Source organism: Tiliqua scincoides, chromosome 6 (assembly GCF_035046505.1).
Source record: "Tiliqua scincoides isolate rTilSci1 chromosome 6, rTilSci1.hap2, whole genome shotgun sequence".
Classification (NCBI taxonomy): Eukaryota; Metazoa; Chordata; class Lepidosauria; order Squamata; family Scincidae; genus Tiliqua; species Tiliqua scincoides.
This window is the reverse complement of record NC_089826.1, coordinates 48,511,925-48,536,502: the sequence shown is the minus strand read 5'-3', so window position 1 is coordinate 48,536,502 and position 24,578 is coordinate 48,511,925. Positions and strand designations below refer to the sequence as shown.

Below are 24,578 nucleotides of genomic sequence, written 5' to 3'. Positions count from 1 at the left end.
CCAAGCTGTCAATCACAATCGCCATTGATCCATCATCCCAGGTAAGGGATCAAGGAAGATCTGGATTGCACACACACCCCCTCACTTCCCTGAGTGCCTTTTGAGGCTGTCTTTGCAATTCTTGGGCTTGCAGCTTGCAGCCACCATCCCCAAGCTGAGCAACGCCTGGACATCCCCTTTGCCTAATGCATTTCCTCAGGATGCACACCCACTCTGGATTATGTACTGAACCTGTCAGTTGTAACTAACCTAGCTAAAGCACTACACCTCTTGGACAGTCTAAAGAAGACAAAAATAATTAATAATTAAGAATACCTTCCCCCCCCCCCCCAAAAAAAAAGCCACACCAACAGCTAAACTGGTTAAGAGAAAATTCCTACTCAGCACCATAAGGTGATCAACTAGTCCCAGACCACCTTCCTGCGTGAGCGGGACAAATGCACATCTATGTATTGACAAATGTGTATTGAACCAAATGTACACAGAGTAGCGTGTACAATAAACAAATGGATATCCATGTGGTTTCTTGACTGGTTTCCCAGTTCTGATCACTGTAGCAGGGTGACCACCCTCCTCCTTTTGCAGCTGTGCTTGGAACAGTCCTTGGCAGAGATGGAAATATTGCCAACGATCACCAAAAATGGAAGCATGGACACATGGATCCCAATGGCACCTACTCAGTGTATTGATTGACAGGACAACCTGCTCCCCAAGCACCAGCTGGGAAGAAAACAACTCTAAACAAACATACACAGAGTCCTGAAGGAGCAAATGAGCTCTACTCTGACTCTGCTGCTGCTCCAATAGCAACCCACTGGACTCTCTTCCCCTCCAGTTTCCCCCCAAGCATTGTTCTCAAGCAAGGGGGAAGGGCCAAAACACTTTCACATATGAGGCCTCCGGGCTGGGGAAATTTCCAAAACAATGTCCATTTCATTTTTGTTTTTTAATTCTAGGTTGACTGCCAAGAAATGACATGGAATAAAAAGGCTAGCCTGGGTATGATAGACTGTGCATGCTTTATTGGAACTGTGTCACACATGCTGGTTAGCTTATATTTTGTTTTTGTTTTTATCACTTAAGCAAGTGCTCCAAAAATAAGGCACATGGCTCTGCTGAAGCCTGAAATGACTGAGTTGCAGAAGCCACTGTAACCAGTGGTATCAAGCAATAAAACTTCCATCACACTTGGCAGCCTTCAACTTTGCTCAGACTTGAATGCGAAATGGAAATTTCTGTCAAACCCCTCAGCAATTTTACACAAAGTCTGCTTGAGATAAACTGGCCTTCCATAATGCCCAAAATATTTCTTTAAGCTCAACAGGAAGAGATAAACACAAGGACGTTTGAGGTGGGGGCACATGAAAATGAAGGAAACGTATTCAACATGCAATATGGTATTTACATTCTTGCACAGTACATACTGTCAGAAGTCAGCATGACAAGAAAAGGTGAGGATGAGAATGTTAAATTTGATTAGAGTAGTGGTCGCCAAACTCATGACCACCATCTGATGGAGAACCAGTTCCTGTTTGAACTGGAGCTTACTGTTCCACCTCCAAGTGGCTCGTCTTCTGAGTAAATCTGGGCACTGGAACGCTCTGGGCAGTCATGTTTGTTGCCCGGCATCCCTGAAGACTGTGCAATAGAACATCTGGGCCAATGCGACTGCACAGAGCATCCCAGTGTCCAGATACTCAAAAGATGAGCTGCCCGGTGGTGGAATAGTAAGCTGCACTCATGGAGCAGAAGGCTTTTCCCATACCCCAGATCCAGCCTTCAGGCTGGGGTTTGGAGGAACCTAGTTTAGAAGAAAGTCAAGGAATTGGAGAATATGTATGCAGAACCACGCCCAATAAAAACATGAAACAAGTGGTGTTCATTTAAATAGGCCACAATTTTTTATTTCATTGAACTCACATAACTTGCTGTGGTTCTAACTCTCTTAACACTTAACCACATTTTAGTATTGGTTCTCTTCTTCGGAGAGGGCAGCAATACTGTCTATTTCCCCTTTCAAGCATTCCCATCCTTACTCTAACCTGTTAGTCATTCTTGATTATCCCAGTTTATCAACACCAACTCCAATGATGATGATGATGATGATGATGATTCAGGCAGGTGTCCGTGTGGATAAGGATTTACCAGCTGATAAATGTTGTGGTTTCTGTGTGTACATATACAATCATTATCAGCTGTGTTGTCATTTTTATGTGAATATTAATTATTATTATAAAAGTCAATCTGGATTGCACCATGAGAAGCTGAGCAGCCTTTGAGATTGAATTGGCAATCTACAGATGAGGGGTTTCCTGCCAACATCCTCAAGCCAAGTAGCCCTTTATCTGGGTCCTGGACACCCTTTGCCCAATATAGTTCCTTAGAATACACATCAATCCCTATTCTTAATCCGCCCCCCCCCCAGTATATATGTATAGCATGTACAATATACATGCTAGACAGGAGAACTAGCCTAGAAACTAGTTTCCTCTGCCAACAATAAGTTGTGTAGCCCCATCTGCCAAAAATATGTTGTGCAGTCCCTGCTGTGACTCACCTAAATATAAATAAAAGTCCTTAACTGACAGGAGCACTCCACCACCCCTGAGAAAGAACATTCACTTGCACTTACTTTTGACTCTTACTTTGTATTCAAATTAGCTAGTGTATACATTCCTTCATTCTGCTAGGCCAGGTGAGGGCAGATGTCCAGGAGCTAGTTTTTTTGTTCAGCCATGGCAGCTTGGTGATGGAAATGGTTAAGTCCTTCACTGATGTATGGGTCACAGTTAAGACAGACTAAAGCCAGTCTTAAGAATTTAGATTTTTAGAGGTTTTATTAAGAAAATTCAGATCAAATCAAGATTCATTGTGCTCTGGTGCTCTCCCAAGAGCCATCTCAGAGCTTTCCCATGCTCACTGGGGGATTTTTATCCCACAAATGACATAAGTTAGACACACCTCTAAACTAGATGTATTCCCTATTTTAGACAAACCAGACTATCCTTCATTCCTTCTTAGGGAAAACCTTCTTGCCACATTCTTATGAAAATTCTTGGAATGTCCCTCGTATTATGATTGACCACATTATTTTGCAAACAACTATCTCATGGGGTCATTGTGACTTTCAAGTATATACAAAGTTATCCTATCCAGGTTTTAGAAAAAAAGCTGTCATCCTCTTGGTTCTTATTTCAGTTGTTTGTCCCATCATAACCCATTTTTGTCTGACTCACAGGTGTACACATTTGGCCCCTGTTGCGTATATGCAACGTTGGGCAGAAATATCTTATGTTTAGCAGATGAATTTAACCCTTAAGGACTACCTTAAACCTGCCCTAGAACAGATCTGTATGTATGCTGTGGCTTATTATGTATATATGTGAAAACAGGTTGTAACCTAGTGTAGGTAACATGCAGCACAATCCTAACCCCCGGTTCGGCTGGCACAAGTCACTTGTGCCAACATGGAATGTCGCAAACGTGACATAAGGAATGTTTGCACTGACTTTAGAGTCAGAAAGGCCAGCACAAGGTGTTGATCCAGGTCCAGCAGGGTAAGTTTGTGTTGACCAAATTCAGCTGATGCAGAGGTCTGGGGAGGGCAGGGAGGAGGTGTTTGGGAGCATGGGGAGGGCAGGCAGTGGGCATTCCCATGGGTGGGCAAGCAGGGAGCAGGAGGTGGGGCTAGGATCTGGTGGTTATGCTATATCCTGACTCCTGAGGTGGCTCAGATCCGAGTAGACCCATTGGGGCCAATGCAGCATGACATGATGTAAGGCATGTCTTGGAGAGTTTGAGCCACTCTAAGTTCTTATGGGGGTGGGGAGCAGGCAGCGGGGGCAGGGAGAAGGCAGCGGCGCGATCCCCAGGATCCGCAGATGGAGGTAGGGAGGAGGCAACGACACGATCCCCAGGATTGCACCACTCAGGGGGTTGCAGGGGCTTGGCTGCACGCACCTGAGCCTCCTGCAGCCTCCTGGGGGTGCAGGGAGCCCTGCGCAACCTTCTGCAGGGCTCCCCGCAGCTTCAGAAGTGAAAGTGGAGCGATCGCGCTCCACTTCCGCTTTAGCAGAGGTGGGGTGAGATTGCTCCGCTTTCACTTTCAAAGCTGCAGGGAGCCCTGCAGAAGGTTGCACAGGGCTCCCCGCACCCTTGGGAGGCTGCAGGAGGCTCAGGTATGTGCAGCCAAGCCCCTGCAACCCCCTGAGCGGCGCGATCCTGGGGATCGTGTCGTTGCCTCCTCCCTACGTCCAAACTGCCCCCGCCCCTTAAGGTGAAAGTGACCAGGACCCCTGACTGGGGCATCACGACACACCAGTCTGAAAAGCCCTGGAGTAAGGGGAAAGTTTTCCCCTTGCCTCAGATTGCACCTATTCTGGTCCCAAACATGCACTGGATGCAGCGCAGGCCTGCTGGTCTGCCTGGATCCAGCACAAGTCAGGATTGAGCCCTCGATACCTTTCCATCATTGGGAAGGCAGAACATGTCACAAAATGGCCGCTTAGGGAGGTGGAGCGGATTGCAGAGCGATGGCTTATCTTTTTAATTCACGGTGGAAGTTGATGAAATGCATCTACGTCTGGCTGCTTTTTCTTCCTGTGGCTTTAACCATCCTCTGTAATTATTCCTCCTTCTTGATGTCAAACGTTTCTGAAAGCGAGTTCCGTTGCCCATGGCAGTGCATTGAAATGATGACACAGCGGCAAGGCATCTAGGAAAACAACATGCAAAAAGAAGGAACAAATAGGTAAACAAAATTTCTTTTCTTGACGGCTTTCATTGGAAAGTTGCCAGGGTTCTACTGTAAATTATCAGGTACGCACTGTTATTGCTGCAGTAATAGCGATAATAGCATTCGCTTTCTCACTGCGCTAGAATCGGTATTGTATTGCACTCTGTTCCCATTTGATTGCACGCTTTTGCTTTCAAAGGAATAAAGGACTAAAAGTGGGATTCTTAACACACTAAAGGGGGATTCTGACAACTAGCCATTTCCATTGTGTGAATCAGGTAATCTAGGCCCAGATCCAACATGAATGTGTATCCAGTGTTCTTTGCAAGCCATGCTTTGCACAAGCCTGTTAGAGCCAACAGTAAATTACCTAGACATCCCTTTCCTTTGGGAAATAAAGCCTGTTGCACTTCTCTTTTTTAAGTACGCCAGTTTTCCATGAGTGGCTAGTTCCTGGACAGCTAGCCAGTGGTGTCCCTAGGGTTTGTGTTACCCGGTGTGGGAGGCCAGCATGCCACCCCTATGACGGACTTCCTTCCATGCCGTGGGTGGGCCAATGCCCCAGACGGTGGACGTGGTGATGTACCATCACCCCACGCTGCCCTACTGGGTTTTTTTTAAACTATAACTTTTGATAGAATAGAGATATTTCAACGTGGTTTGCTTCATTGCATTCTGCATGAAATTATGCATTGAATTATATATAACATGATGGTATTTTTCGAAAATACCAAGATTTTGAAAATTTTGGTGAGTAGCGGTGTCGCCCCCCCATGCGCATCACCCGGTGGCCTGCACCCCCCTAGCGACACCACTACAGCTAACAGTTCTGAAGCATGCCTAGATAACTCCTTTAAGGTCATTGGCTGATTAAGAGCTTAAATGAAACCTGGGAAAATATGAAAGCCAGCAACATTTTAGAATGGGCTGGTTTAGTTAATACTTTTCCAGTCAGCCCTCTGCTTGCAATTAAGGAAGAAAGCAGATATGTCTTGCCCCCCAAGTGCTCTGGAGCTCTGCCATCTAATTGCTTGGAGGGATTTGCCTGAGCCACTCCACCATGTGTTATTTAAATTCTAGTTTTAAGCTAGGCAGCAGGCAAGGAAGAAACCATTTCTTTTTTTTCTGAGACTGACTCAAGACATAATGGGCCTTTTTGGCCCCTGGAAATGCTGGAGGCCATAGAAAGCTGTACCAGCCTCCATTGATAATTAGGGAAGAGGAAGAGGCTTCCTTGGAAGTGAGACAGAGCCATCTCTGTTAACCCTATTTCTTTGACATGGAATCATGTCTCAACTGCAGTGGTACAGATTATTACTCACATTGCTGCAGCTAAAGGCAGTCTATAGAATGGGATTTTAGTCATTCTTGTCAGCGTTTATCCGTTATAGAATCAATAAGCAGCAGTGACCTCTATTTTCTGGCTTTTCAAAATAATTGAAACATTTGTTATAAACGAGCTGTTACTCAGTTTAGATTTTCAGATATCTGTTCTAAAGGTCATCCTCATGACACCCCAAAGCAACAGCACTAGAACAGTCCGTGAAATTCTTCTTTGGCCACAGGCATCGAAGGCCACATATTGCAAAAGCCACTAGGAAATGCATATTGAAACATGTTCAGGATTGACATTTGCATTTATGATGCTGGCAAATGCTATTGCAGAGAAGGCAATAAGAAAACAGTAAGCAAATCGGAAGCCCCTCCACATTGCTTGCAAGTCCTTGAAGGCTGCATAATTATAGTCAGGTTCATTCAGCCCATTCTAGTGCCTGTTGTGTAAGTAGACACTCCCTGCCAGACACGGCCAGCTGCACAGGCTATTGGAGATAGCTTGCCTCTTCTCTGCATTAAGAGGGCCCAATCTTATACCATTTTCCAGTGCCAGTGCAGCTGTGCCAATGGGATGTGCACTGCATCCTGTGGTAGGGAGGCAGTCTTGGAGGCCTCCTCAGAGTATGGGAACATTTGTTCCCTTACCTTAGGGCTGCATTGCGGTTGCACCGGTGCTGGAAAGTTGGATAGGATTGGGCCCAGAGTCTCTTTGTTGTGTAAACAGACACTCTGCTGCAGGCTATGGAAGACTTGACTGTCTCATTAAGAGCCTCTTTGTTGTGCTTTGACCACTGTCATATATGCAGTCCATCATTAAGCAGAAGGTCATTAAACGGTGCACGCCTGTATATGAACTGTTATGACATTTAGGGCACAATCCTGACTGCACCTTGGGCTAGCACAAGTCCCTTGCGCCAGCCCAGAAGGGTTGCAAATGTGCTGTAACTCACGTTTGCACCTCCTCAAGAGTCTGCTAGGCTGGTACAGGATGCTCACCAGCCTATGGAGGCTGCATTTCGCCTCAGCGCAGACTTGGGGAGGGAGGGTTGCGTCGGTCAAGCTTGGCCAACACAGGGGTCTGGAGTGGGAGGGAAGGAGGTGGGGAGCAAATGGGAGGGAGGTGTTCTAGGGTGCGGGGTGGGCAGGTGTTGGGTGTTCCAGGGGGTGGGCAGGCAAGGAGTGGGAGGTATGGCTGGGACCCACCCAGGTGAGGCAGTTATTCTAGATCCCAACCCAGTTCCCTGAGCAGCACGGATATTGGACTAAACTGACTCTAAACTGGCTTAATCCAGCAGAGCTTTTCTTATGGTCTTATGTTTCTCAAGCTATTGAATCCTTTTCTAGTAGAAAATAAGAAGCCCATTTTGCTCAAGTACCCCCCACAAACCACACGAGGTATGATCATTTTTTGGCATAAATTAGGCAAATTTATTGATTGCATAATTTAATTCAACTTATGCCCTGCAGTGGATTTTGACTAGCAAACTCTTCCCCTTTTAGTGCTCGCCCATACCCTGAGGTAGACACTGCAACTGTTTACTACCCCTTTGAGTGTTAGCACCCTGGCTCCATATACAGATCAGCTCATGCCAAATTCTGGTTTTCCCCACCAACCCCTGGAAAGGGGGTCAAAGCAGCCAAATTACTTGGCTCAACCTGAACTGGAAAGCCTTTAGGATGGACTTTGCAAATCAGACCTTAGGGGTCACCAGCCCACATCCCCAGGCCAGCATTTTGAAACTAGTACTGGCTTTCCTCCTGACCCTTGCATATCTTTAGTATGCTCACCTGATCCCTTCTTCTACTCCCACTCCCACACTATACTTACCAGATGTGAACAACCTGGTGAACCTAACACCACATGTCAGTCTGGGATAGGTGAGAAAACCCTCCACCAAGTGCCAATCAGGCAGAAAGTAAAAATGTCCTACCTGACTTCTGAAGGCAGCCAGCTAATAGATTATCTCTAGGATTGGTGGGAAGGGTGCCATGTCACATGAGCTCTGAGTGATGCTCAGGATAAGATAGTGAGGGAAAATAATGCAGGAGCACTCCATGATCACTGAACCAATTAGATATAGCACTGCCCCATCTTGTCTCATGAAAGCCATGGGCTGAGTAAAGGAAGCCACTGCCCTTAATAGCAGAACAGCCGTATTGTTTAGGTTTTCTTCAGCAAACCTATTTTAGATGGTACTAGGGTATTTGCGTCTTGGACTATTGTTTCCTGGTCAAGTGTGCCCTGGTCATTGGCATCCTTGGACATTCATGTCAGATTTGTGTGTGTGTGTGTGTGGGGGGGGGGGGTTGCATCCCAGTTACTTGCATCCCCCTATAACTGGGCAAAAAACAAATTGGGCAACAAACCCCATGTTATATATCCTAAACCTCTCATTCATTCATTCATTCATTCATTCATTCATTCATTCATTCATTTATAATTGTATGCTTTTCTATGCTGGATCAAATGCTCAAGGTGGCTCACAATTCACGTCAAAAATTATATAATATTTAAAACAATAAAAAAAATAAAATCCCAGCCCTAACTCTAACCCTACCTTTGTGCTTTAAAAATTAAATATAATATAAATATACATATACATCTATTGGAACAGAAATATCTGAGATGCAAAAAGAACAGATGCATTTGGCAGGGATGGGAAGTCAAGTCAGGGGACTTGAGTCAAAACTGCGAAAGTTAGCGTTTCACTAACTTGTGGAGACTCAAATCACCTGTGTCGATGACTCGGGCACTGACTTGAGTCTGAGGCCACTTAACTCGGCACTGATTCCCCAAGCATGCACATTGGAGTCTGTCTGTGTCTGGTAAGCTTGCTTACTTTGTTCATAGTGTGAAAGATCTCATGGTGCCATTATTCAGACCAGGCGAATAATTCCAGTTATGTGAAACCGTGGATACAGGCAAATGCCTCCCTCCATCCTCTGAAGGCAAGCAGAGCTCTGTTCCCACCGCCTCCAGAGGATCCTCTGAGCCCAGTAGAGGCCGCAGACAGATGCAACTTCCACTTTCTCTGTGAAACCAGAAGCAATGTTTTTAATGACTTATAGTATTCAGAGGCTCAGGAAAGCCCCTGAGGGCTTCTCTCCCCCCCCCCCCCCCCGAGGCTGGGATGAGGCATTCACCCATATTCACAGTTTCATGTGATGTATCAGCAGTTTCACAAGCCCCTCGCTTCCCTGGGCCTCCTAATGCCTTATAAGGCATTAAAAATATGGGGGCCCCCTGTATTTCATCTCCTCAAATGTCATAAATACCTTATTTTTGTTCTGGCAAATCTGAGTGCACCAATGTGAACACTACAGACTTCTCTGGAATTATCTCATTACCATAATTGTTATTTTACATTGTTCTATTTGGAACTAAAATTATTGACTCAGGGGGAATTCCCCAGTTACCTTGTATTACATTGCATATTTTTATATCAAGCAATAATTATTGCACATTTAACTTGCTGGATTTCTACCAGACAGATTTCAGTTCTTAAGGAGCAGCGGTAAATACCTTTAAGGGCAGCAAGATTTTCCCTCTTCTGCAGAGCTTTACTGATTGGCATTACGGGGTCATGAGCTCTAGAAGAAGAAATTAAAATGAAAGCAAAACTCAGTAAATAGAGTCTTAAAAGGCTGGGTTGACAGCACTCTGAGAACTTGTAAACAAATAGCACCTTTCCAGTATTGTTGTTTAACTATGCAAAGGATAAATCAGGAGTTTTGGCTTACCTGGGTAAGTCCTGTTTCTGGTGGAGACGGGGCATTCCTGACAGATGGGAATGCCTCGTCGCCTCACATAGGCAGGTCAAAACCCCAACGGAGGGTGGAGCTCCCTATGCGCGGAGACCAGGACCCAGACTAAAAGCCAAGCCACAGTCCTCAGAAAAAAACAACTTACAACTGGAAAAGGTTAAACTTCAGAGAAGAGAAAGATGGAAAGGCATCGAGGAAAAAACAAAGGTCAGCAGAACCCCAACCACTATTATTAGCCCATCATGTGTAAACAACTTAACTGGACCAGAAAGGTGCTGAGTCCAATGAGAATAGAAGAAGGGAGGGCGGAATGCCCCCTGTCTCCACCAGGAAGAGGACTTACCAAGGTAAGCCAAAACTCCTGATTTCCCTGGTGGAGTCAGGGGCATTCCTGACAGATGGGATCTCCCTGGGCAGTAATCCCTGAGTTGGGTAGGATCATCTACAGCAGTGGTTCTCACACATTTTGCACTGGGACCCACTTTTTAGAATGAGAATCACATCCGGACCCACCGGAAGTGATGTCATGACTGGAAGTGACATCATCGAGCAGGGAAATTTTTAACGATCCTAGGCTGTAATCCTACCCACACTTACCCAGGAGTAAGTTCCATTTACAACCATTGTTAAAAGCTTATACCTAGTAGCTTTTGAAAGTACGGGTCTGTAACATTTCCCCAAATGCAGTCACATACCATGGTAGCATCAAGTCTAATATATTCAAAATAAAACATTGAAATGAATGGGGACCCACCTGAAATTGGCTCACGACCCACCTGGTGGGTCCCGACCCACAGTTTGAGAAACACTGCTGCAGAAGTTTTAAAAAATCCAAATGACCACATGCTCAGTTGTGGTTTACCAAAGTGCTTCCAGGAACCACATGGTGAGGCATCTTGTCTACTACCGAGGAGCTCTGTAACTCAGTTCACACATGAGAAGTAGTGAACATGTTCCTAACTACCTGGAAGCATGCCATAAGACAATGCCTTACTAATTGCTTATTTGTATACAGGGGGCCCTCAGTATCTGCAGAGGATCCAGGACCCACCCACCCTCTTGGATACAGAATTCAGTGGATAACGAAATGTTTAGGGGGCACAGCATGGCACCTCAATTACATACCTGGGAGGTGCACCTGGCACTTTGGAGATCCTCAGAAACCTCCAGGACTCGACTGGAAGTCGCACCAGCAACTTCTGGTCATGTCTGAGAGTTGTTCCAAGGCCCTCCAGTCACCCTTATTTATTTTTCACATTTTTATACAGCTCTTCCTCCAAGTATTTCAGGGTGGTGTACATGATTCCTTTCCTCCTTTTGTCCTCAAAACAACCACCCTGTGAGGTAGGTGGAATTGATAGTGACTGGCCTAAGGTCACCCAGGAAGCTTTGTGGCCAAGCAGTGATTTGACTCTGGATCTTCCAGGTGTAAGTCCAGCTCCCAAACCATTATACCACATGCACCAGCCACCAGATGTTGGTAGCTAGATTTATCCTGTTGAATATTGGATCCTTGGAAGAGGCTTGGATAGTCACAAATATTTCTGTAAAATATATGCTGTTCTAAATAAGACTGCTTTCTGTAGTTGGTATGTAGTGATTGAATTTACATCTATTATTAGTAGTAGTAGTAGTAGTAGTTCACAAAGCAGTTTACACAGGAAAAGAAATTGTTTCCCTGTTCCCAAGGGGCCCACAATCTAAAAACAGATGCCAAAGAGAAACCAGCAACAACCACTGGAAAAGACGCCAGTCTGGGATGAAGAGGGATACTTGCTTGCGCCCTGATGCAAAGGTCCGTGACGGTGCCCACCTGTGGGTTGTTGCTGCCCCTCTTGCACACAAATCTGCCCCCCCCCCACTTACCTGGAGTGCGACAGTGCCTTCTGCGACTCCAAGACGCGTCAGGGAAGCCTCTCTGAGGTTCCCCGATGCTTTAAACTGTGCTTCTGGAAAACTGGAAACACAGTTTCTGACCCTGTTGGCAGCCTCAGTGAGGCTTCCATGGGGTCCTTAAGGCACATGAGGTGGCTCCGCACCTGGGGCATTTGCCCCATTGAATGAATGGGAGGTCTGCCACTGCATCATGGCTTGTAACCTGTAATGGACTTTTCCTCCAGAAATTTGTCCAGTCCTGTATTAAAGGCATCTAGGCCAGATGCCATCACCACATCCTGTGGCAAGGAGTTCCACAGACTAATTAACATAAGAACATAAGAACAGCCCCACTGGATCAGGCCCTAGGCCCATCTAGTCCAGCTTCCTGTATCTCACAGAGGCCCACCAAATGCCCCAGGGAGCACACCAGATAACAAGAGATCTCATCCTGGTGCCCTCCCTGCCATCTGGCATTCTGACATAACCCATTTCTAAAATCATGTAAAATAATTACATGCTAGGTAAAGAAATATTTTCTTTTGTCTGTCCTAGTCCTCCCAACACTCAATTGGAGTGGATGTCCTCTGGTTCTGGTGCTGTGTGAGAGGGAAAAGAACATCCACTCTATCCATTCCCTGCATAATTTTGTATGTCACAATCATGTCCCTCCTCAGGTGCCTCTTTTCTAGGCTGAAGAGACCCAAACACTGTAGCCTTTCCTCATAAGGAAGGTGCCCCAGCCCAGTAATCATCTTAGTTGCTCTCTTTTGCACCTTTTCCATCTCCACTATGTCCTTTTTGAGATGTGGTGACCAGAACTGGACACAATACTTCAGGTGTGGCCTTACTTCAGGTGTGTCATATATCCATGTGTTGATGCGTGTAGGTTCCCTTTCCTGACAGAGAGGTGTATTCTTTGACACATAGTTACAACATATTAGAACAAAAATGGCTTCCAGCAGAAATGCTCCAATTTTACTTCACATAATCACATTTCTAGCTAAAACTGTCAGTGTCGCTGAATAGTCTGAATAGAACTTTCAGACTGCTTTGCTACTTATCAAACATGATTAAACTGCTAATAATTAGGACCATATGGTGCTGCAAATATAGTTTCTTCCATCAAATATATTTTCTCCCTTCCCTTCTTTCAAGGTGTTGAATGCTCATGAATGATCTTAAAGACAGTCTTCAAACTGGACATGTTAATAAGCAGTGTTGTTTATATGTGTGTGCGTGTTTTTCTCTCTCTTTCCTTGAGGTTAATTAATTGAAAATTAATTTTCATGTCTATTAGGGAATAATTGGTAGGCTGGAACAAATTGATCGGCACCCATCTGCACATGCAGCTAGCCTGTGAATAAGATGTTTGAAAAATAAATCAGCGGCACACTTTAAGGGAGGGGGGAGGGGGGAGCCAATACGTATTGATTTAATTTCTGTTATGGCACTTCTGATGAACATGGTGTGTTTTTGATTTTTTAAAAATGTAATTTTAAAGTTTTTATCTTAGCCACCTCGGGTATCCTACAAAAGGCTGGTTACAAATTGAAAGTTAATCATATCAGTAGTTTGTCTATTCCTAAATAACTATATTTCCATTTGAAAAGGTATAATCCAGACACTAAAAATGGATCGTGGGAGAACGCTTTTTTTCCCCTCCTATAATATGAAAATTTTATATGAAAATCCACGGGGTTTGTTTGTTTGTTTTTAGATTGTAAATTGTTTTTTAATGATTGTTTTTAATGTTGTATTTTTAAAGTGTTGTGAGCTGCCTTGTGTGCCCGTTGGGCAAAAAGGCGGGGTATAAATTAATAAAATAATAAATAATAATAAAAATAATAATAGTCTGGTTGTAAAGTGTGTTTAGTAATGCAGGATGTATGTTTCCACATAAATGATTCTTCTAGTGAAAAGGAGTCAGACTCACAGCCCAATACTATGTAAATCCAAGTGTGATGATACAGCCGTTCCAGCGCTGGCTACTCTGCATCCTGCAGGAGAATTTTGGCTGCTGGTTGGCAACCTTCAGTCTGGAAAGACTATGGTATAAGCCTACAGCACCCAGTATTCCCAGGCGGTCTCCCATTCAAGTACTAACCAGGGCTGACCCTGCTTAGCTTCCGAGATCAGCTGCTGGATGTCTCCTTAAGGAGACCGAGGTAAGCCCTGGCAGCCAGAATGGATCAGACCTGTGCCAGTGATATCGCTGGTACAAGTCCGAGTTGATGTGTGACAGGGGATCAGGCCCAGGAAGGGGGATAGGATATGGCGCATGCCAGCGGCACCAATCCTATCTCCATCCCAGGCCTGATCCACCCACTCCATCCCACCCCATCACTGCCCCCTGTGAGGGGGTTGATCAGGAGGCTTGAGAGGGGAAATATTTCCCTTTACCTTCCCATAAACTTCCTGATAACCAGTGGGTATCCTCAGACTTGCACCAGCTCTTTAGCTGGCGCAAGTCGGATGCGTGGCTTGCTCTAGAGCAGGGGTCAGCAACCTGCGGCTCTAGAGCCGCATGCGGCTCTTTCAGCCGTCTGCTACGGCTCCTCCAGGTGAAAGTGGCAAAGGCGGTGACAGGAGGCACCTGTGTTGGGAGGGCAGGCTGCTTCCCTCCTCCCCCTGAGCTCACTGCCCTCCTCTCCCTTCACCCCCACCTGCCCTGCATTGGTTTCCCTTTTCAATTTTGCCCGCTCTGCAGGCTTAAGCTCCCTGTTTTTCCCTTCCTCAACTCTCCAGCAGGACGCCCTCCTCCTTAGCCATTACAAGCCCTTGCAGCCTGCCTTTCCCTGAGCAGGTCCCCACTCAGTGCAAGGAGAGGCTTTTCCTCCACAGCAGAGGGGACATCCTGTTTGTCTACTCAGTAGTAAGCCCCATTACAGCGGATGAAGCTTACTCCCAGGAAAGGGTGCCTGGGATGGCAGCCTTGGAGCCTGCTCAAGGCCAATCGCAAGGATGGGTGAGTGGGAGCCTGCGCAGGTCTGTTCGAGAGCAAGCCCTGATGTAGTCCCTGGACTACTCCCAGGAAGGTGTGGAGGGCTGTAGCCTCAGCCCCCTCCTGTGAAGGTCTACTCACAAGTAAGCTGTAGTCAGTGGGGCTTCCTCCCAGGAAGGTGTGGAGGGCTGTAGCCTCAGCCTCCTCCTGTGCAGGTCTACTCACAAGTAAGCCCTGTTGTAGTCAGTGGGCTTCCTCCCAGGAAGGTGTGGAGGGCTGCAGCTTCAGCCCCCTCCTATGCAGGTTTACTCACAAGTAGTCAGTGAGGCTTCCTCCCAGGAAAGTGTGGAGAGGACTGCAACCTGAGAGATCCAACCAACTTGTCTGCTCAGAAGTCCCATTGTAGTCAATGGGGCTTATTCCCAGGATAGTGTGGAGAGGGTTACAGCCTGAGTGAGGGAGGGCAGGCAGGCAGGGCAAAAGCTGGCTTGTGGCTGCCCCGCTCTGGCTTCTTCTCTTCCCCACCTCTGGAGTCTGTGTCCTTTCTTCCTTCCAGCAGGGTGCCTCTGGAAGGTGGGGGGAGTTCTTTAGTATCCATGTAAGATAAGCAGATGTCATAACCGCCATATGTATTGGAATCCTGGAAGATCTGGTGAGGAGGTAGATGTGGTGTCAGCAGTGGCCCCTTTAAGGGTAAGGCCTGGGCATCCAGCAGAGTGTGCTGCACAGCTGCAGCCACTTGAAGGCAGTAGGGCCCTCAGGGATATAAGGAGCACCTGAGGCAGGAAGGGGGTGTGTGGGTTGGAGAAGGAGTGCAGGCTGGAGAGGAGACTGATTTGCCTTATTGACTTGGATACTCTGGCTGATTTGACTGACTGACTTTGGAATCTGACCTTGGACTGTGACTTGGCTTATTGACTTTGGACTCTGCCCTGGATACTCTGACTGACTTTGTGACTAACAGACTGCTGGAGACACTGGAGTTTGAAGTGGGAAGTGTGGCTGCTGTGCCCAAGACCTGCTGAGGACCAAGGGTCTGCTGTAGTGGTGGGAGGCTGCTGGCATGAGAGAGGACCTCTGCAGGTTGAACAGGCGAGCTACCCTGGAGGTGGGGTCCAGCAGGACTGCAGGGCAGAACCAGGGTCATTTGTTGGGGGAGAGAAGGGGAGCTAATTTGCTTAAAGTGGGCATAATTCTCCAGGCAGAGAATGGCCTTGGAATCAGGCAAAACACCATAGAGGACCAGGCATCTGAAAACACAGGACAAGAATGTATGACAAAACTAACTAAAAGCTACAAGAGGGGGCTATGTTATAAAAATGGGACCTATAAGAGCATAAAGGTAAAAAAAAAAACTATATATGCAGTGTTATCCTCATTTTAGATGTCAAAAGGGTTTTGTGGCTCCTGAGGTTTTTTTCCTCCGGAAAACAGGTCCAAATGGCTCTTTGAGTGTTTAAGGTTGCCGACCCCTGCGCTAGAGGGATTAGCATCAAGTGCAAGTAACCCAGGTTCTACCCCCTCCTGCCTCTGACATGCCTCCTGCCCTCCCCCATTCTTCCTTCCCATACTCTGTTCTGCCCCACCCCTTCATTTCCCTGCCACCAACTCATATTTGTTGGTGGGCACTCCTCTTCCTGCCGTTATGTGCTGGGCCTCCATGGTGCTCTGGCAGTGGTCTGGAAGCACAGGGCTACATGCACTTCTGGATTGCTATATATGATGGCCTGAAAGTGTGTTTTGCTATGGGAATGCTAGTTCCAGCAGCAGACCGTGAAGACAGGATTGGGCTGTAAGTTTTTCAACCCATCTGAAAAATCAACCAAAGAATTGTAGCAGTGCTGTGAGTTCTTCCTTGAACACACGTGTAGGCCATAAGCACACACATACCCCCCACCATTTTTCTTTAGGCATTTATGAAACCAATGGGTGAGACAAGTGTCATTCAGAATCTTTACATCTAAATGAGTCACTTATCATGACACTTGATTTGCATCCTTCACATTAAACCCTAATTTCCCAGAGCTGTCGGATACGTTGATGGACATAAGAGTAGAAAACTTACATCTTAAAGGAAATAAAACAACATTTTTGTGGCTAAACAAGAATATGCTTGTTGACAAACGATGCGTGGACCGTCCCAATGGAAATATGTTCACAGCAGATGAAATAAGATTCCTTTCAGATGGCAGACACTTGTAGTTATGATTAGAGGAACAGGCAACATCTTGACACATTTTGTTTAAATGCGTCTATATGTACAGAGCAAATGACATGCAAACATTTGTCTGGGTTTATGTTGAAATGGAAAACATTTTGCAAATGTTTGGTTTTTTTTCCCCTCAGTATCTCTTTATTTAGGTGAAGGTCAGGCATAGGAACAAACTTTTGTGGATTAATTCTGTGTATACAGTCAAACTTTCATCACACTCCCTTTCAGAAACAATACACCTCAAAACTGGGAGCTCCAGAATTTGGGAGCAGGGAGAGGCAGCTGATTTGGCCACAGGTGTGTGCCACTTTACAGGATACATTCTCTGATCCCCATTGTTATGCAATTAGGTTGTTAAGTGAACATTCAACCCAATCTAGAGCCTTTGTTGGGTAAGCAGACATTCCTGCCAGACACTCACAGGCTAGACAGACTACTGAAGACCGATGGTCTCTTCTTTGCATTAAGAACCTCTTTGTTGTATAAACAGACACTCTGCTGCAGGCTATGGGAGACCTGACTGCCTCATTAAGAGTCTCTTTGTTGTTCTTTGACCACTGTTGTGGATGCGGTCTGTCATTAAGCGAACGGTTATTAAGCAGTGCTTGCCTGTCCATGAAAATGCAACATTGTCACAAAGTGGCAACTCAAATTAAGTGCAATGCCTGGGGTAGAGCAGGGGTGTCCAAACATTTTGGCAGGAGGGCCACCTCATCTCTCTGACACTGTGTCGGGGGCCGAGATCAGATGAGATCGGGCATGTGCAGGGTAACACTTGCTGCTACTGTTACCCTGCACATGCCCAATCTCATCTGATCTTGGAAGCTAAGCAGGGTCAGGCCTGGTTAGTACTTGGATGGGAGACCGCCTGGGAATACTGGGTGCTGTAGGCTTATACCATAGTCTTTCCAGACTGAAGGTTGCCAACTACCCTAGGTAACAAAGGGAGTGAAATTTGGTATAGCTAGAACCTACTATAGAATGACATTTGAATGTTATTGTAAATTGATAAACATGAAGAAAGCTTCTGGTTATTGTAAAGTAAAAAAAAAATTAAATAGAAGATAAGAAAAAATTGTAGCTAGAGATGAAACTGAATTTGATGTGATGTGGCATTCCATTTCCCCTGGGGGCTGGGGATAAGAATAGGCCCTCAGTTTAGCTGTACTTGTCGTAAGAGGCGACTAAACAGCCACCGGGTAGATGGGACTCGTCAGCCTGGGAAGGCAGCTCATCTGAGAGAAGGAAAACTCTGATCCCAAACCTCCACTGCCTTGTGGCTACATCCAGTTATGGAAAAGGCTTCAGGAGTCAACCTCGAGGCAAAATCCGGAGCCGGAGTCCCTGAGGCAGTTCATGGCTGAACACAGTCACGTTCTGGCAACTCCTGTGACGCCGCTGGAACCAACCGTATTGTCTTCTACTTTTCCATTGGACCATTTCAGCGACGTGGAGAGGGGGGATTTGCTGCATGGGTAACAGTCTATCCTCCATATCTACTTTACCCAGGCTTCACGCACTGGAGAGGACACTGTTCCAGAACACTATTCAGAGCGCGATACCATAGTCTTCCGAGACTGAAGGATGCCAACAAGAGACAAGATTCCACATATGACAACCATCTAAATTGCCCAAGAGATATACTTGTCAATAAATTTGTCTGATCTGAAGTTTTGTTCATCGTAAAGGTTTTGATGACACACTTGTCTTCCATACAGGGTTTGCATCACTGCATCTGAAAAAAAGAAAATCCAGCTTAAGCCGAGGCACATATCTGAAGTTTTGATAAAGGAGAGGAAAATGACCTGGTTAGCAACTGAAGTGTGAATGCATCCAGATTGCCGGGTAACTGCATGGAGAGATGTTCAGGTGAGAGCGGTTCAAATGAGGGGAAAGCAGTAGTTGCAATATTGCTGTAGGTAGGTGAGAGGAAATTAATCCCTGCCTCTACAATCCTATTAGTTGAAGCCATTTCTGCCCAATGTTGCAAATATGCAACACGGATCAAATCTGTACAACTGTGGGCTGGGCAAAAATGGGTTAATGATGTCATTTTAAAATATATGACTTGGTTCTAGACCTCTAGTATAATTATGATTAGACCCTCTACCATTCCCTCAGTCCATTTTTGGAATAATCTAGATACTAGGTCTACATCAACATTGCTCCTGGCTATCAGATACCACATTTTTTGACTAAGACAGCTAAGCAAGGACTAAGCTGCAATCCCAGGTATAATATAACTATGTTAAGTCCTAGAGGTCTGAATAGACCCGATTCAAATACATTTTGGATTAAACATGGAGCTAGGTAATCTGAGATCCAAGCAAAAACAGATCTTTGGGTAATAGTCTCTGCAAAGCTGAGTTTAATGTCGAGGTATTGGAAAGCACTACAGATCAAAGAATGAATGCAGTGGCATTCGTAGGGGAGGCAATAGGGGCAAATGCCCTGGGCACCACGCTTGGGGGGGGCAGAGCTGTGACTTGCTTGCCCCACCACCAGATTGATGGCGTGGTTCAGAAGGGGATCGCAGCTACTGTCAGCACTGTTCTGCACCAATCTAAAGGCTGCCCTCTTCTCCTCTTCTTCCTTTGAAGGGATGGAGAAGAGGGCGGCCCTCAGAACAGCACAGAAACACACCAACAGTGACTTCGGGAACGCAGCCACTATTAGCACAGTTCTGGACCACATCTGAGGGCCGCTCTCTTCTCCCCTTTAAAGAAAGATAGCAGTGTTTGCCTCCTGAGCACTGATTCTAGCAGCATAAGAACATAAGAACATAAGAACAGCCACACTGGATCAGGCCATAGGCCCATCTAGTCCAGCTTCCTGTATCTCACAGCGGCCCACCAAATGCCCCAGGGAGCACACCAGATAACAAGAGACCTCATCCTGGTGCTCTCCCCTACATCTGGCATTCTGACTTAACCCATTCCTAAAATCAGGAGGTTGCGCATACACATCATGGCTTGTATCCCATAATGGATTTTTCCTCCAGAAACTCGTCCAATCCCCTTTTAAAGGCGTCTAGGCTAGACGACAGCACCACATCCTGTGGCAAGGAGTTCCACAGACCGACCACGCGCTGAGTAAAGAAATATTTTCTTTTGTCTGTCCTAACCCGCCCAACACTCAATTTTAGTGGATGTCCCCTGGTTCTGGTATTATGTGAGAGTGTAAAGAGCATCTCCCTATCCACTCTGTCCATCCCCTGCATAATTTTGTATGTCTCAATCATGTCCCCCCTCAAGCGTCTCTTTTCTAGGCTGAAGAGGCCCAAACGCCGTAGCCTTTCCTCATAAGGAAGGTGCCCCAGCCCCGTAATCATCTTAGTCGCTCTCTTTTGCACCTTTTCCATTTCCACTATGTCTTTTTTGAGATGCGGCGACCAGAACTGGACACAATACTCCAGGTGTGGCCTTACCATCGATTTGTACAATGGCATTATAATACTAACCGTTTTGTTCTCAATACCCTTCCTAATGATCCCAAGCATAGAATTGGCCTTCTTCACTGCCACCGCACATTGGGTCGACACTTTCATCGACCTGTCCACCACCACCCCAAGATCTCTCTCCTGATCTGTCACAGACAGCTCAGAACCCATCAGCCTATATCTAAAGTTTTGATTTTTTGCCCCAATGTGCATGACTTTACACTTACTGACATTGAAGCGCATCTGCCATTTTGCTGCCCATTCTGCCAGTCTGGAGAGATCCTTCTGGAGCTCCTCACAATCACTTCTGGTCTTTACCACTCGGAAAAGTTTGGTGTCGTCTGCAAACTTAGCCACTTCACTGCTCAACCCTGTCTCCAGGTCATTTATGAAGAGGTTGAAAAGCACCGGTCCCAGGACAGATCCTTGGGGCACACCGCTTTTCACCTCTCTCCATTGTGAAAATTGCCCATTGACACCCACTCTCTGCTTCCTGGCCTCCAACCAGTTCTCAATCCACGAGAGGACCTGTCCTCTAATTCCCTGACTGTGGAGTTTTTTCAGTAGCCTTTGGTGAGGGACTGTGTCAAACGCCTTCTGAAAGTCCAGATATATAATGTCCACGGGTTCTCCCGCATCCACATGCCTGTTGACCTTTTCAAAGAATTCTATAAGGTTTGTGAGGCAAGACTTACCCTTACAGAAGCCATGCTGACTCTCCCTCAGCAAGGCCTGTTCGTCTATGTGTTTTGAGATCCTATCTTTGATGAGGCATTCCACCATCTTACCCGGTATGGATGTTAGGCTGACCGGCCTATAGTTTCCCAGGTCCCCCCTCTTTCCCTTTTTAAAAATAGGCATGACATTTGCTATCCTCCAATCTTCTGGCACTGTGGCCGTTTTGAGGGACAAGTTGCATACCTTAGTCAAGAGATCTGCAACTTCATTCTTCAATTCCTTAATAACCCTTGGGTGTATGCCATCAGGGCCCGGTGACTTATTGATCTTTAATTTATCAATGAGGTCTGAAACATCTTCTCTTTTAACCTCTATCTGACTTAACTCCTCGGTTAGGAGGGGCCGTTCGGGCAGCGGTATCTGCCCGAGGTCTTCTGCCGTGAAGACAGAAGCAAAGAACTCATTTAATTTCTCTGCCATCTCTAAGTCTCCTTTTATCTCCCCTTTCCCTCCCTCACCATCCAGAGGGCCAACCGCTTCTCTGGCGGGTTTCCTGCTTCTAACATATTTGAAGAAGCTTTTATTAATCCCCTTAATGTTGCTGGCCATGCGTTCCTCATAGTCTCGCTTGGCCTCCCCTATCACCTTCTTACATTTCTTTTGCCACAGTTTATGTTCCTTTTTATTCTCTTCATTAGGGCAAGACTTCCATTTATGGAAGGAAGCTTCCTTGCCCTTCACAGCCTCTCTAACTTGGCTGGTTAGCCACGCAGGCACTCTCCTGGATTTAGTGGAACCCTTCTTTCTTTGCGGTATACACCTCTGCTGGGCCTCTATTACTGTTGTTTTAAGCAGCCTCCATGCACTCTGGAGAGACTGGACTCTTTTTACCCTCCCTTTCAACCTCCTTCTAACCAGCCTCCTCATTTGAGGGAAGTCCGCCCGTCGGAAGTCAAGGGTTTTTGTTAGAGATTTGCCTGGTATTCTTCCCCCAACGTGCACGTCAAAACGGATCGCAGCATGATCACTGTTCCCCAATGGCTCAGTAACGTTTACATCTCTAACCAGGTCCTGCGTACCGCACAAAATTAAATCCAGAGTCACCTGTCCTCTGGTGGGCTCCGTGACTGGCTGATCTAAGCCACAGTCATTTAGCACGTCAAGAAATCCGGTTTCCTTATCGTGTCCAGAACACAAATTGACCCAGTCAATATGAGGATAATTGAAGTCCCCCATGATTACAACCCTGTCCTTCCTTGTCACCTCCCTGATCTGTTTCCTCATTTCAAGGTCCCCATCAGATTTCCGGTCTGGAGGACGATAGCACGCCCCCAGTATTACATTGCTGCACAAGCCTGGTAATTTAACCCACAGAGATTCTACGGTGGAGTCGGACCCACCTTCAATCTCTACTTTGCTGGATTCTATCCCTTCCTTAACATAAAGGGCCACCCCACCTCCAACACGCCCCTGCCTGTCCCTCCTGTAGAGTTTATAGCCCGGGATTGCGGTATCCCACTGATTCTCCGCATTCCACCAGGTTTCCGTTATGCCCACTATGTCAATATTTTCCCTTGTCACCAGACATTCCAGTTCTCCCACCTTTGCTCGTAGACTTCGGGCATTCGCATAAAAGCATTTATACACGGAATGCCCCAGGATGGGCTGCTTATTCGCTCCTTTGTCCCCGCATCCTCTCATTGTGCCAAACCGTCTATCACATCCCATCACCCTACCTTTCCCAATTTCTTCTCCTACCCTGCCTTTGTCTTGTTGTTCTCTAACCTCCCCATCCTCATCCCATAGGGATGAGGAGTTCCAAACCGGATGCCCCTCGGCTCCTGTCGGCCTTCCCCCAGGGATTAGTTTAAAAGCTGCTCTGCCACCTTTTTAATGTTATGCGCCAGCAGTCTGGTTCCATTCTGGTTCAAATGGAGCCCGTCCCTCTTGTACAGGCCCCGCTTGTCCCAAAACGTTCCCCAGTGCCTAATGAATCTAAACCCCTCCTCCCTACACCACCGTCTCATCCACGCATTGAGACCCCTGATCTCCGCCTGCCTAGCTGGCCCTGCGCGTGGAACAGGTAGCACTTCAGAGAACGCTACCTTTGAGGTCCTGGCTTTCAGCTTCCTGCCTAAAAGCCTAAATTTGGCCTCCAGGACCTCCCAGCTACACTTGCCCACGTCATTGGTGCCGACATGCACCACAGCCGCTACCTCTCCCCCAGCACTGTCTACTAGCCTGTCTAGACAAGAAGTGATGTCCGCAACCTTCGCACCAGGCAGGCAAGTCACCATGCGGTCCTCACATCCGTCGCAAACCCCCCTCTCTATGTTTCTAATAATTGAATCCCCCACTACAAGAAGCCCCCGACCCCCCTCCCGCCGAGGAGTATCCCGAGTGCGCTCGGATACGGGCCCATCCCCTGGAGAAGGGGTCCCCCCTAGGGGATTGTTTCCCTCCTCTCCAGGATGACGTCCTCCAGTCCCGAGACTTCCCACCCGGGCAGCCGAGGAGCTGCACGCCTGAGGTTGGGACGAAGCCTGATCGTCCCCAGAAGTCTCCCCACGGTCCTCCTCTGGCTGCCTGCGCTTCTCCAGGTCGGCCACCAAGGCTTCAAGGGAGCGGACGCGTTCCCTGAGACCCTGGAGCTCCTTGCACCGAGGACACACCCATGACTTATGCCCCAGAGGCATATAATCATACATGTGGCACTCGATGCAGAACACTGGATAGCCCCCACCCTGCTGCTGGCTGTCTGACTGCATAGCTTTGTTGTTGTTGTTGTTGTTGTTTTATTTAGGGGTCCTTTTAAAAACCGTACACTGGATAGCAGCCCTCTTCTCTAGGGAAGAGGAAGGGCAGTGTATGGGGCCCTGGCCTCCTCGCCCTGCTGCTGTACTCGCCCAGATGCTAAACTCTTGTGCCTTACCTGGCACTTAGTTCCCAGAGGCACTTGGTTCCCAGAGGCCACACGTGTCTGCAGAGAGCCTCACGCGATGGCCTGCCTAGCTTTATACTCCTGGCTGGCTCCTCCCCCCTCCTTCCTTCCTGATTGAAAGGGGGCTGGCCTTCCCAGGTGAGTTTACAAAAGCTCAGGAAGGCAAATGGCTGCTGATGGGCGTGACCTACTCTGCAGGCTCCTGAATGGACTGCTTGGATTAGCCTAATGGGGCTCTTAATGGGTTGGGAATTGGCCCTTCCTAGGTCCTTTCCCTCCTAGTTCTGTTCTCTTAGGCTGGACTGTTTTTGTAACCTCAAGCTAGTTTTTATTTGGGTTTGTTTAATTATTTATTGCTCTCTAGATCCTGTGTCCCAATTTACTGACCTGTTTAGGTTATGTTCTAACTTAGATTAGGTTTAACCTGGGTTAAGTATAGGTTTAATTTAAACAGTAGAAAAACCTGCTTTCCACTTTATCCTCCTCCCTTCCTTCGATTAAGTGCTACCTTAGGTGCAGCTAACTTTCAACTTTGATTTAAATGCCTGACCCTTGGGCTCTTACTCACGAGTAGGACTCTGCTCTTACTCACGAGTAGGACTCTGCTCCTGCTCAGAGTAGCCCTATGTACCTCCCTTAGGTGCTAACTTTCAA

General features: G+C 46.8%; 1 pseudogene; it reads left to right on the top strand.

The window, feature by feature from the left end:
- The first annotated feature begins 17,639 nt into the window (after window positions 1-17,639).
- Window positions 17,640-17,759, top strand: LOC136656288 (5S ribosomal RNA; annotated as a pseudogene).
- The last annotated feature ends 6,819 nt before the right edge of the window (window positions 17,760-24,578 follow it).